At 42.8% G+C, this 11,107-nt stretch overlaps 1 long non-coding RNA gene across 1 annotated transcript; it reads right to left on the reverse strand.

Annotated features, from left to right (window-relative positions):
• Window positions 1–2,155: 2,155 nt before the first annotated feature.
• LOC108171913 (uncharacterized) lies at window positions 2,156–4,205 on the reverse strand. Its single transcript, XR_011583903.1, has 3 exons — window positions 4,097–4,205; window positions 2,649–2,716; window positions 2,156–2,293 (listed from the first exon to the last, which is right to left on the reverse strand). It is a non-coding gene; the product is annotated as an uncharacterized lncRNA (long non-coding RNA).
• Window positions 4,206–11,107: the final 6,902 nt, after the last annotated feature.

The raw sequence follows: 11,107 nt of genomic DNA on the forward strand, positions 1-11,107 counted from the left end.
TCTTTCTTCTTAACCAAGAGGACAGGGAAGGAAAAAGGACTGTGGCTGGGACGAATAAACCCCGAGTCAAGTAATTCTTGCACAGTTCTTTCAATTTCAGTCTTCTGCATAGGACCATAATGATATGGCTGCAAATTTAGAGGTTTGGCACCTGGAACCAAAGGAATGTGGTGGTCATGACCCCGAGAAGGTGAGAGCTTAGAAGGTAACACAAAGATGGCTTCGAAGGCCCCAAGTAACTCATTTAGTTCGTGTGATTATTGAGGAGATAATGCAGAATGGTGCAAGAACTGACCCTCAATAGAATAGAGGAAGAGACCCAAATGAGAGTTAGAAAACTCTTTATCCAAGTGTTGCAATGAAACTTCCTGAATAAGTGGGGCAGTATATGGGCTGTGAGTCAGTTTGTAGTGCTGAGCATTAGCAGAAAATTCCATGGTCAATAGTTGGAAGTCCCAAAGAACAGGACTTACAGAAGACAACCACTGGACCCCAAGCACCACGTCACAACCACCTAAAGGAAGAGAGTATAAGTCAACTACACAATTGTACCCTCCTAAATAAAGGGCAATGTCCCTACAACAACCCGAGCTCCAGACTGTTCCTCCATCAACGATCATAACCTCAAAGGCTTGAGTACTTTGTGCTTGGTGACCCCATTTCTTAAGCAACCGAGAATCAATGAAATTATAAGTACTCCCTGAGTCCAATAAAATCTTGACAGATTGTCCAAAAACCACACCATCAACCTTCATAGTTTGAACAGACTGTTTAGCAGTGGTTCCATAAAAAGCACACTCACTTAAGGACATTGCCAATAACTCAGGAGGAGCATCATCAACATCAGTAAATTCACAATGAGCATCAGAATCAACAACATCCAACATGAGTAATTGTTTTAGGCCATATTTATGCCCCGGAACCCATTTATCAGGACAAAACCAGCATTCTCCTTTGTCTCTCTTCAATTGAATCTCGGCAGAAGTTAATTTCTTAACAGGCATAGGACCAGCTCGAGGATCCGCATGGGCATAAGGAGGAAGAAGTAGCGGTTGAGGTTTAACAGGGATAGAAGTTCGAGGTGCAGTTGCTCTGAGCTCAGTAAGTTTAGAGTCTAATTGCCCAACAATAGCGATAGCCTCATGTACAGTTGCCAATTTCAAAATCTTAACATCAAACTTCAATTCACGTTTTAATCCAAAAAAAAAAAAAGCTCTTAAGTAGAATAGGCCCAATTACAGTGGTACGATTGGCTAATCTACGAAATTCCACAACGTAATCACGAAGGGTACCTGTTTGCCTCAATTTGAATAATGCATCAGCACTATCCTTGAACTCATTTGGGCCAAATTCCCTACAAAAAACCTTAGTGAAGGCCAACCAATCCGGAGTAGATGTGAGACAATCCATCCATTGAAACCACTGCAATGCTTCCCCTTCTAGATGAAAGGATGCAGTGAGCACACGTTGGTGCTCCAGAATGTTGTAGAATGTGAAAAACTGCTCCGCTTTGTAGATCCAGGCGAGTGGGTCATCACCGTCGGAAAAACGGGGAAAATCCACCCACTATGTCCATTGAGTTCTATGAGGATGCTCCCCACCCGGCCAATTGAGGTGCTGATGAGGTGGATGTAGATCCAAATCAGGAGGAAGTGGAGGAGGTGGAATGAGTTGAGGCATAGAAATGTCGCCGATGCCCTAAAAAGAAAACTCATGGCGAAATTGCTCAAAGTACACCGAAAGGCGTCGATCAAGATGAACGGGAAGATCAGACTCCAAAGCGGAGTGCACAGAGGTATTCACCACATCGGTGATGATAGATTGAAGATCTGCAAAAAAAGCTTCCAGAGAAGAGAGGCGAGCGTCCATGGTAGCAGAGCGGGTAGCAGCGGGTTTACAGGGCATACACGGAGGGACCAGGATCGAAGGGTGATACCAATGTTAGTGATCAAACCTCCAGACCTGCTCAACCAAACCTTGCAGCTAGCAACAATGGGGAAAAGGGAATTGGAGAAGATAAGATGAAGCACAATTCTTAATTTCTGTATTGATTTCAACCACACATTGCAACTGAATTACAAAAGCATATATGCTTTGCGAATGCCAGATGGTGAAATGCAAAACATTCTAACAACTTATAAGTTCTATTACAATTTTGCCCCAAAAGTTAACTTATTAACCCCAGCATTTGTTTAATATCAAAACTGATCTCAAACCATAACATTATCAGTATCCTTGAGGCTCTTGCGTACATGATATAAACATGAAGAGTTCTTCGTGGTAGCTGCATATCCTGCACATGCAATATTGACCTATAAATATTCATGACCACTAGTGGTCAAAGTAGTAGTACCTCAATTGGTCTTACACATGGCCCCAAAAGCCAATTCAACAATCAACTTGATAGATAGTGACACGCCCCGACCCTGATATTCTCCGAATACCAGGATAGGCACGTGCTGGCCAACACCCGAGGGTGACGAAAGCCATTTATTGAGTGCAAATGATGAGAATAAGGAGTAAATAAGACTTATAAATATAAAAGAATAAAGCATATGCATTTAAGGAATGTGTTCAAAGCATACGACTAACTAGAATACTAAAAGAAATAATATAAAAATTGAATGAACAAGGAATGGGTCCCACACCGAGAGGACTCGAAGATGCCAATGCAGAAGTGCCTGGATGCCGGGATTGTATGCCTCGATTCTAAGTCCTGAAGGAGGCGTAAAACAAACATGAGTGAACCAATTTGATATAGATATAATAAAACAGTTATCAACGTACTAACCCCCAGGTTTTATGAAAACACATATATAATGATAAACATAGGTTTTCCGAAACCTAGCATGCCGTGCACTGTCTCAAATCATAACTTGTATATATAGTAATCACTAGTGAATTGTCCGATAACCCCCAGGCCCCATGCCAGCTCCCCGTCTCTGAGCAGACAGTCAGAGGAAAATACACTACAAGCCCCTTGCCGGCTCCCTGTCCCTGGTCTTAAATGCCAGAGGAAACACCCTCCAGGCCTATGCCAACACCAAATCGTCGCCCGGGACGGACCGGAATCTATCCCTACGTCCCGTAGCGGAAAAGACCACTAGGTAAGTACAAAACCATTGAATATATCAATATTGAAAAATAACTTCATAGTATAAAGTCATCCATTATCCATACTATAAAGAGGTGTTCTAAACATGTTCTAAATATCATATCGTCATCCATCAGATATTCTATAAGAACATGGGTTATAGGAAAAATAGTAATAATTCAATCTAGCCTCAGTAAGCATGTTATCTCATAAAGTACTTCATAAAACATAAGTATTAAATCATGCTTTTCATGTATGCATTTCTATTATTAAAACATGTTTTTAAAGGGGTCCACTCACCGTACACTAATGGTGCAAAGTTGTACCAAAAAGGTATAGCGGAATCACCGTTAATAATTGCACCTATTCACATAAAGGAGTACCTTTAGTCAAACTATATTCAAACGATTGAATTTGGGAAAACGAACTTCAAAAACGGGTCCAGGACGTCGAAATTAGCCTAGGAGAAGTCCTGAACGAAACACCGAAAAGTTAACTAAAAAGTCAACGTTGACCGTTGACTGGTCAAAATCAAAGTCAACTCTAACCGTTGACCAAGTCAACAGTCAGAGTCAACTGGTCAAGGTCAAAGTCAGATTGGGCTTGGATTGGGTTGGGCTAAAAGGGCCTTAGGGGTTTTGGGTTTTAACTAAAGCTAAAGGGATTTGGGAAAATGAATAAAAACCTTAAAAGGTTTTTGGGCTTGACTAATGGGTTACGGGCCCTAAACCTAATGGCCCGAAGGCCTTTTGGTCCTAAACAACTAACAAATAAATAAAAACAACAATTAAAAGGATTGGGCTAGGGCTTAAGCAAAACGGGCTTAAGGCCCGTGGGTTTGACAAACGGCCCAAATGGCATGGTGCTTCTACACGGCCTGAAAGGCCTGGTTTCGTTGGAGAACACCGGAGCTTCAACAGCTCCGGCCGACCACCACGCACAATCCTAGACTCCGATCTAGGTACCAAAATGAAGAGCAAGACAAGGGGAGTATTTTTATACCTTCCTTTCGTCGAGGAACGGCCGGAGATAGCCTGAAACTCCCCCAACACCCTCGGCTTGCCAGAAATGGGTGTCCCTACACCCGCCTTCGATTTCATCCTAAAACCTCCAAATTTACAAAATAAAACTCAATTAAATCACAACTCACAAGATTCAAGGACGAAATAGAGGGATTTGAGGCTTACCTCACAAGGAAAGTACAAAAATCTCGCCGAAGTTCCTTTTCCGGTTTCTGGGGTCGTGGGAACGAGAGGGAGAGAGAGAGAGAGAGCAGGACGAGATGGTGAATGGCGATGGGTCTTCCTCGCGTACGCGTGCGTGATGTTGTGCGTGTGTGTGTTGCGGTGCAGAGAAGAGAGATATGAGTGAGAGCCGAGAGGGAGAGACAGGAAAAACAGAAAAGAAGAAAGGAAGAAGGAAGAGTTCACCGGGGGGGGGATAGAGAGAGAAGAAGGAGAAATTGCTTAGGGTGCTGCCACGTGGCAGATTTAGAAAGAAAGGGATCCAATGCTTTGGATCCTGATTTGGTAGACAAAAAGGATGAAATTGATATATTTAAAACATTTAGGGGTAATTACAAACATATATCTTTATAATTAAGGGGCGGGTGTTAGATAGGACGACACGTAATAGATGGTTTTATCCAAACAGACTTTTTATTTATTTTTTAAAATGAGATGAATCAAACCTCTTCGTTTGCAAGTTTGCAACAATTTGAAATCTAATTAAAAGAAATAACCCATCAGATGTATTATTTTATATTAGCAACCATTAAAATCCAAACCCCATCGCACAATCAACATTCAATTTGGTGTTGAAGAAAGAAAACAATGAATCACCCTCTCGCGATTGAATTAGGACTTTCATCTCCTTTTTTTTTTTTTTTTTTTTAATTTCGCATTCACAAGAATTGAAATCAACCTAATGTCCAGTACGTTGTGAAAGGGAGAAAGAAGTTTTAAACTACTCTAGCCTAAGGAAAGAGAAATTTAAATTTGAGTCTAAAAGTGTATGTACACTACATAGTTTTAGAAATATTATTTTCTACTAAAAACACACACAAACTATATATATTATGACAATTTTTTGCTCCATACATGTAAAGGAGCCATGCATCCTTCCTCGAATGAAAATGTGGCAACATTTTATTGTATAAATTTCATAATCGGGATTGGTTTTTTTTTTTTTTTACCATCATCTAAATATCATCTCTAAAAAAAATTATTCAATTTTAAAATTGTTTAGTCATTCATAAATGTCGGATAAATCTAAAAATGATCTTTAAATAATGATAATTAAGAATGGATGCGATTATGACGTTTGTATGATAAAATAAAGAACATGTCATCATATATGGAGAAGTAGCTTGATGTAAATACAAATTGGATAATTTCAATAAAATAGAATAATGGAGAGACTTTCAATAAAGGTTATTTGTTGTTGCGTATCACGAAAATTGAGGTATTTGATTTTTGATATCGTTCGAGTTAATGTAACTTTGATTTCTCATGTCAGTTTTGAGACGACATAACACATATATTGTTCAAGTTAATTGTAGCTTTGGTTTCTCATGTCAATAAACTACAATTATCATCGTATTCATGCTATTTTTTTTCCACTTCACGCTAATCCATATCTTTTAGGTCCGTGTTCTGCCACACAATAAGAGGAGATTTTCACCGAATTAAGGATATTAGAAATAGCTGCATGTGAGAGTTGAGAAATCAATCCAAAATCTCATCATTTCACTCTGCATATTCGGTTTAATATCCTCGAAATATATACATAATGCTGCCTGAATATGATGGCTGCTTCTTGTAATTGTATATGTAGACATCGAAATTTCGGTAAATAAATGTTCACCGATAAATCAAAGTTTCAACGCTCATGTATTACATAAATTTTACACGTAGCGTGTGTCTAAACAAAAAATCAAAATAAGTTGGAAAAGTCATCAAACATGACACGTGTCAACACCTGGCAGAAACGACTTATTTCATCTGGAATATTATATTCAAAATTAGGCCTTGTAAATTTCTATAAATAGAAGGCTAATTCATTCATTTGAGGGGAGGAATTCATATTACACCTTGAAGCTCTGAAGCTCTGAAACTCCGAAACTCTCAAGCAAATCCCGAAGGATCAAGAAAGCCCTTTTCGTTCTTCATCAAATCCTCCTTCAAGATCAAGCCCCGACGGCCCTTGAAGAAAGTGTTCTTCGTTCTTCGTTCTTCGTTCATCATTCTTCCAAGATCAAGCCCCGACGGCCCCTTGGATCAACAATCATCCACCTTCAAGATCAAGCCCCGACGGCCCTTGAAGAAAGTGTTCTTCGTTCTTCGTTCTTTGTTCATCATTCTTCCAAGATCAAGCCCTGACGGCCCCTTGGATCAACAATCATCCACCTTCAAGATCAAGCCCCGACGACCCTTGAAGAAAGTGTTCTTCGTTCTTCGTTCATCGTTCTTCTAAGATCAAGCCCCGACGGCCCCTTGGATCAACAACATCAACAAATCCACATGTCCAACCGTTCTTCAAGATCAAGCCCAAAAGCCCTTGGAGATCTGTTCATCACTGTTCTTCAAAGATCAAGCCCAAAAGCCCCTTTGAAGATCCGCTCAAATCCACCTTCAAGATCAAGTCCACGGCCCTTGAAGAACGTTCATCCTTAGATCAAGCCCAACGGCCCTTTGGATCAATCGCACATCCACAAATACACACCTTACGGAGATTGAATCAGAGGATCAAATTTAAGAGAGATTGTAACCCAAAATCATCAAATACAAATATTTGTTTGTGCACGTTGTTCTTGTCTCTTTTATTTCAGGAACTTTCCGTGTTCACAAATTGGCACGCTCGGTGGGACCATCTCTACCTCTCATCTCTTTCTCCGTTCAAGAAATTCGAGCACACTTCCAAAATCAATGGCATCAAGGAAGGCTCAAGCTGTTCCCACAACCAACACGAAGAACAAGAGCATCCTTGCCGCAGGCGGCGCCATTTCAGGCATCATAACTCGAAGCAAGGCAAGAGCTCTTGTTGCCTCCTCTTCCACCCCTACATCAACCCTACCAAAGGAACAAGAGTACCCGAGGTACGAACCTATGATCACCCTGGCCTCGCTAAGGGCACCAAGGGAGGAAAGCCCGAAGAAGTACTCCGAGTCTTTGTTTTCCGATGCTGACTCAAGCAACAGCACATCCATGCAAGTTATGGCTACCAGAGCAACTTCAATCGATGAGCAGCTGGCTCAGATGAATGAAGCAATTGCAAGTTTAACCCAAACTGTGGAAGAAAAAGACTTACAAATTGCAGCACTCGTCAACCGACTGGAGCCGCAGGATGGCGAGAAACCCAACCCGAAGATTGATCATCTGAAGAAGGAAGACGACGAAGAAAACGAGCCCCCGGTGAAGAAAATCGATGTGAAGCCGGAGCCAGACCAAGCAGCGGCACTCATGGGATCTCTTTCTATCCAGCAGCTGCAAGAGATGATCACCAACACCATTAAGGCACAGTATGAAGGAAGCTCTCATGCCTCCACGTTGTACTTGAAGCCTTACTCCAGGAAGATCGACGCCTTAAGGATGCCGAAGGGCTATCAACCGTCGAAGTTTATGCAATTTGACGGAAAGGGAAACCCAAAGCAACATGTCGCACATTTCGTCGAAACTTGCAACAATGCAGGGACGGAGAGAGATTACCTCGCCAAGCAGTTTGTGCGCTCGTTAAAAGGAAACGCCTTTGAGTGGTACACAGACCTGAAGCCCGAGTCCATCAACAGCTGGGAACAGTTGGAAAGGGAATTCCTCAACCGCTTCTACAGTACCCGCCACACTGTGAGCATGCTGGAGCTGATGAGCACGAAACAATGGAAGGAAGAACCAGTCATGGACTACATCAACCGATGGCGTAATCTAAGCCTCGACTGTAAGGACAGGCTCTCCGAGATTTCTTCAATCGAGATGTGCATCCAGGGCATGCAATGGGGTTTACAATACATCATTCAAGGTATCAAGCCACGGACTTTTGAAGAATTAGCCACCCGTGCCCACGACATGGAACTGAGCATCGCCCACCATGGAAAGAAAGAGCCAATCACCGATTTCAAAAGGGATAAGGTGTTTACTTCAAGAGCAGACAATCATGGGAAAAAGCCCGCCAAGGAAGCTTTTACCACCAAAATCATCCCTATCAAGACCTCGTCCGCACCCGTCAAAATCTCCTTCAATAACAAAGCAAAGAAGATAAAAAGAAGTGAGCCTTCCCACACCCAAGATAGGTACAAAAACACTTTGAGGGAACTAGAGCAGAAGGTATACCCTTTTCCGGACTCCGACATGGATGCAATGCTGGACGACTTGCTGGAGAAGAAGGTGATTGAGTTGCCTGAATGCAAACGCCCTGAAGAGATGAATCGTACCAACGATCCCAAGTACTGCAAGTATCATCGTATCGTGGGTCATCATGTGGGCAAATGTTTTATCCTAAAAGAACTCATCATGAAGTTGGCACAGCAAGGGCGGATTGAGCTTGACCTAGAAGACACAGCCGCAACGCATACCACTACGATCATGTTCGGGTCCTTTGATCCCGTGCCTCTTCAAGAAATACCCAACCATTCCTATCAATGCACAAGCTACACGGCACCTTCTGCACAACCATCATTGGGGGCAAACAACCAGGATGCACCTATCGATGATGAAGAAGGGTGGACATTGGTGACCTATAAGAAGACGAGGAAGCCAAGACCACAAGCTATAAAGCCAAAATGGGAGCAAGCGAGAAAGCATCGTCGCCGCAACAATAGGAAGCCTAAAAGAAGTATAAGAGTTACTAAGTTAACATATGCTGGGGAACCTATGGAGCAAGAGCCACGTATTCCTGTCTCCTTGCACGAATACTTCCCGGAGGACTTCTTCCAACAGTGCACTATCACTGCATGTCACATGGTCGAAGTAGAAATGGAAGAACCCTCAAAAGGCAAAGCTGTCACCACTGAGGGGGAAAAGACTGCTACAACTGAAGAAGGTCTGCCAACACACTTTAGCATCGAGGGAGCGCTCCGGTTGCCAAAAAAGATGCGAAAAGCAGTGGCAGCGGTCTTGGCAAGTTCTGACGACCATGAAGTGCAAGAAAGCAAGAACGAAAGCTTAAAGCTTCAACCACATGAATGTGCCACATGCTGTGCCACCGAGGACGCAATCCACTTCACCGACGAAGACTTGCTGCTAGGATCCAAGGCTCACAACCGACCTCTCTTCATCTCTGGTTACGTAAGGGAGCACAAAGTCAGCCGCATGCTTGTGGATGGCGGATCAGCCATAAATATCATGCCAAAGTCAACAATGACCACAATCGGCATCAAGGTGGATGAACTATCCCTAAGCCGTCTACTAATCCAAGGTTTTAACCAATGAGGACAAAGAGTGATGGGCATGATCCGAGTAGAGATGACCATTGGTGAACTCAAGTCAAGCACAATATTCCACGTGATTGATGCAAGAACTTCCTACAGTTTGCTCTTAGGAAGGCCTTGGATCCATGCGAATGGAGTAGTACCGTCCACCCTTCACCAATGCTTAAAATTTTACCGAGAATGAGTAAAGGTGATCTATTGCGACACCAAGCCATTCACCGAAGCCGAATCACATTTCGCAGACGCCAAGTTCTACATGGATGAAGACATGGTGCCCGAAACTCTTCCAAAAGAGATCAAATCCATGGGCAAAGCAACACCTAAAAAACAGGAGTGGCAAGCCGTGCCCAAGAAGCAAGAAGAATAAGCTATGCCATCTTCAAGCAAAAACGACGATGAGCTTGCTAAACCTGCAACAACCAGAGGGAATAGGACGTCTTCAAATGGACCAAACATACCCATTTTCCGATACATCCCAACGTCAAGAAGAAAGAATGGTCAATCCCCGTTTGAAACTGCAGCAAGCAAAGCCGATACACAGCGGCACATGGATAATGTAAAGTTGCTCAAAACAAATGCAGTTTTACCTCTGACACAGCTAAGCGACATTAAGGTTGCAAGGCCATCATAAGGCTTCATAAAAGGCCTGCCAAAGGGGGTAGAACCAAGCTTTCTCCCAACCAAGAGGACCGAAGAAGGTTTTGATCCAAACGCCTACAAACTCATGTCGAAAACTGGGTACAACTTCACCTCCTCTGTAAATTTGGGAAAGAAGGATTTGAACACCATCAAAGACAACGAACGTGATCTTACTAAAACTCAGAAGAAGTTGGAGGAGCATGGTTACGGGGTCAACAACAACAAAGCTGGACTTGGCTTCACACCAAATGCACCGGTGAAGATCTCCACTAAGGCAAAAAATGCTAGCGTTCAACACATCAGCGTGAGCATCATACAAAATAAAGAGGAGCCTCGAACTACCCCTCAGACGTCAGTATTCGATAGAATGAAACGTTCAAGGACCAGAGTTTCGGCACCTAAACTCATTGGCGGTCAAAATAGAACTTCCATCTTCAAAAGGCTTAACACGTCAGTATCTCGAAGCTCTGTTTTCAAAAGGTTATCGAAACCTAAGAAGCAAAGCGATACGACTAGCTTTCCTCCACGACAGTCAGTTATGGAAAGACTTGGAGAAGCCAAAGAGCCTTCCAAAAGGAGAAAGACAACACCAGAAGTAGAAAAGATCGATCGTCTGGCAGAAAAAGATGACGTTCGAAGTTCCATTCCTTCAAGAATGAAGCGCCAAGCAATTTTAGAGGTTAACACAGTTGGATCACTGAAAGTGAAAAGGCACACCATCATCCACACTGGACAATCTTCATGCCAACAAGCTCGAGAGGTCAACACCGAAGAAGAGGCCCAAGACGTCTTCCACATCACAATCCAAGAAGGTGAAGAAGATGAAATCCTCGAGGAATATGTCATTGCAGCACCGTCACAACTCGAAGATGGGGGGCAAGCCACAGTTGACGATCTCAAAGAACTCAACTTAGGCACAAGTGAGGAACCAAAGCCTATCTTCGTAAGTGCAT

Source organism: Malus domestica, chromosome 08, assembly GCF_042453785.1.
Source record: "Malus domestica chromosome 08, GDT2T_hap1".
Classification (NCBI taxonomy): Eukaryota; Viridiplantae; Streptophyta; class Magnoliopsida; order Rosales; family Rosaceae; genus Malus; species Malus domestica.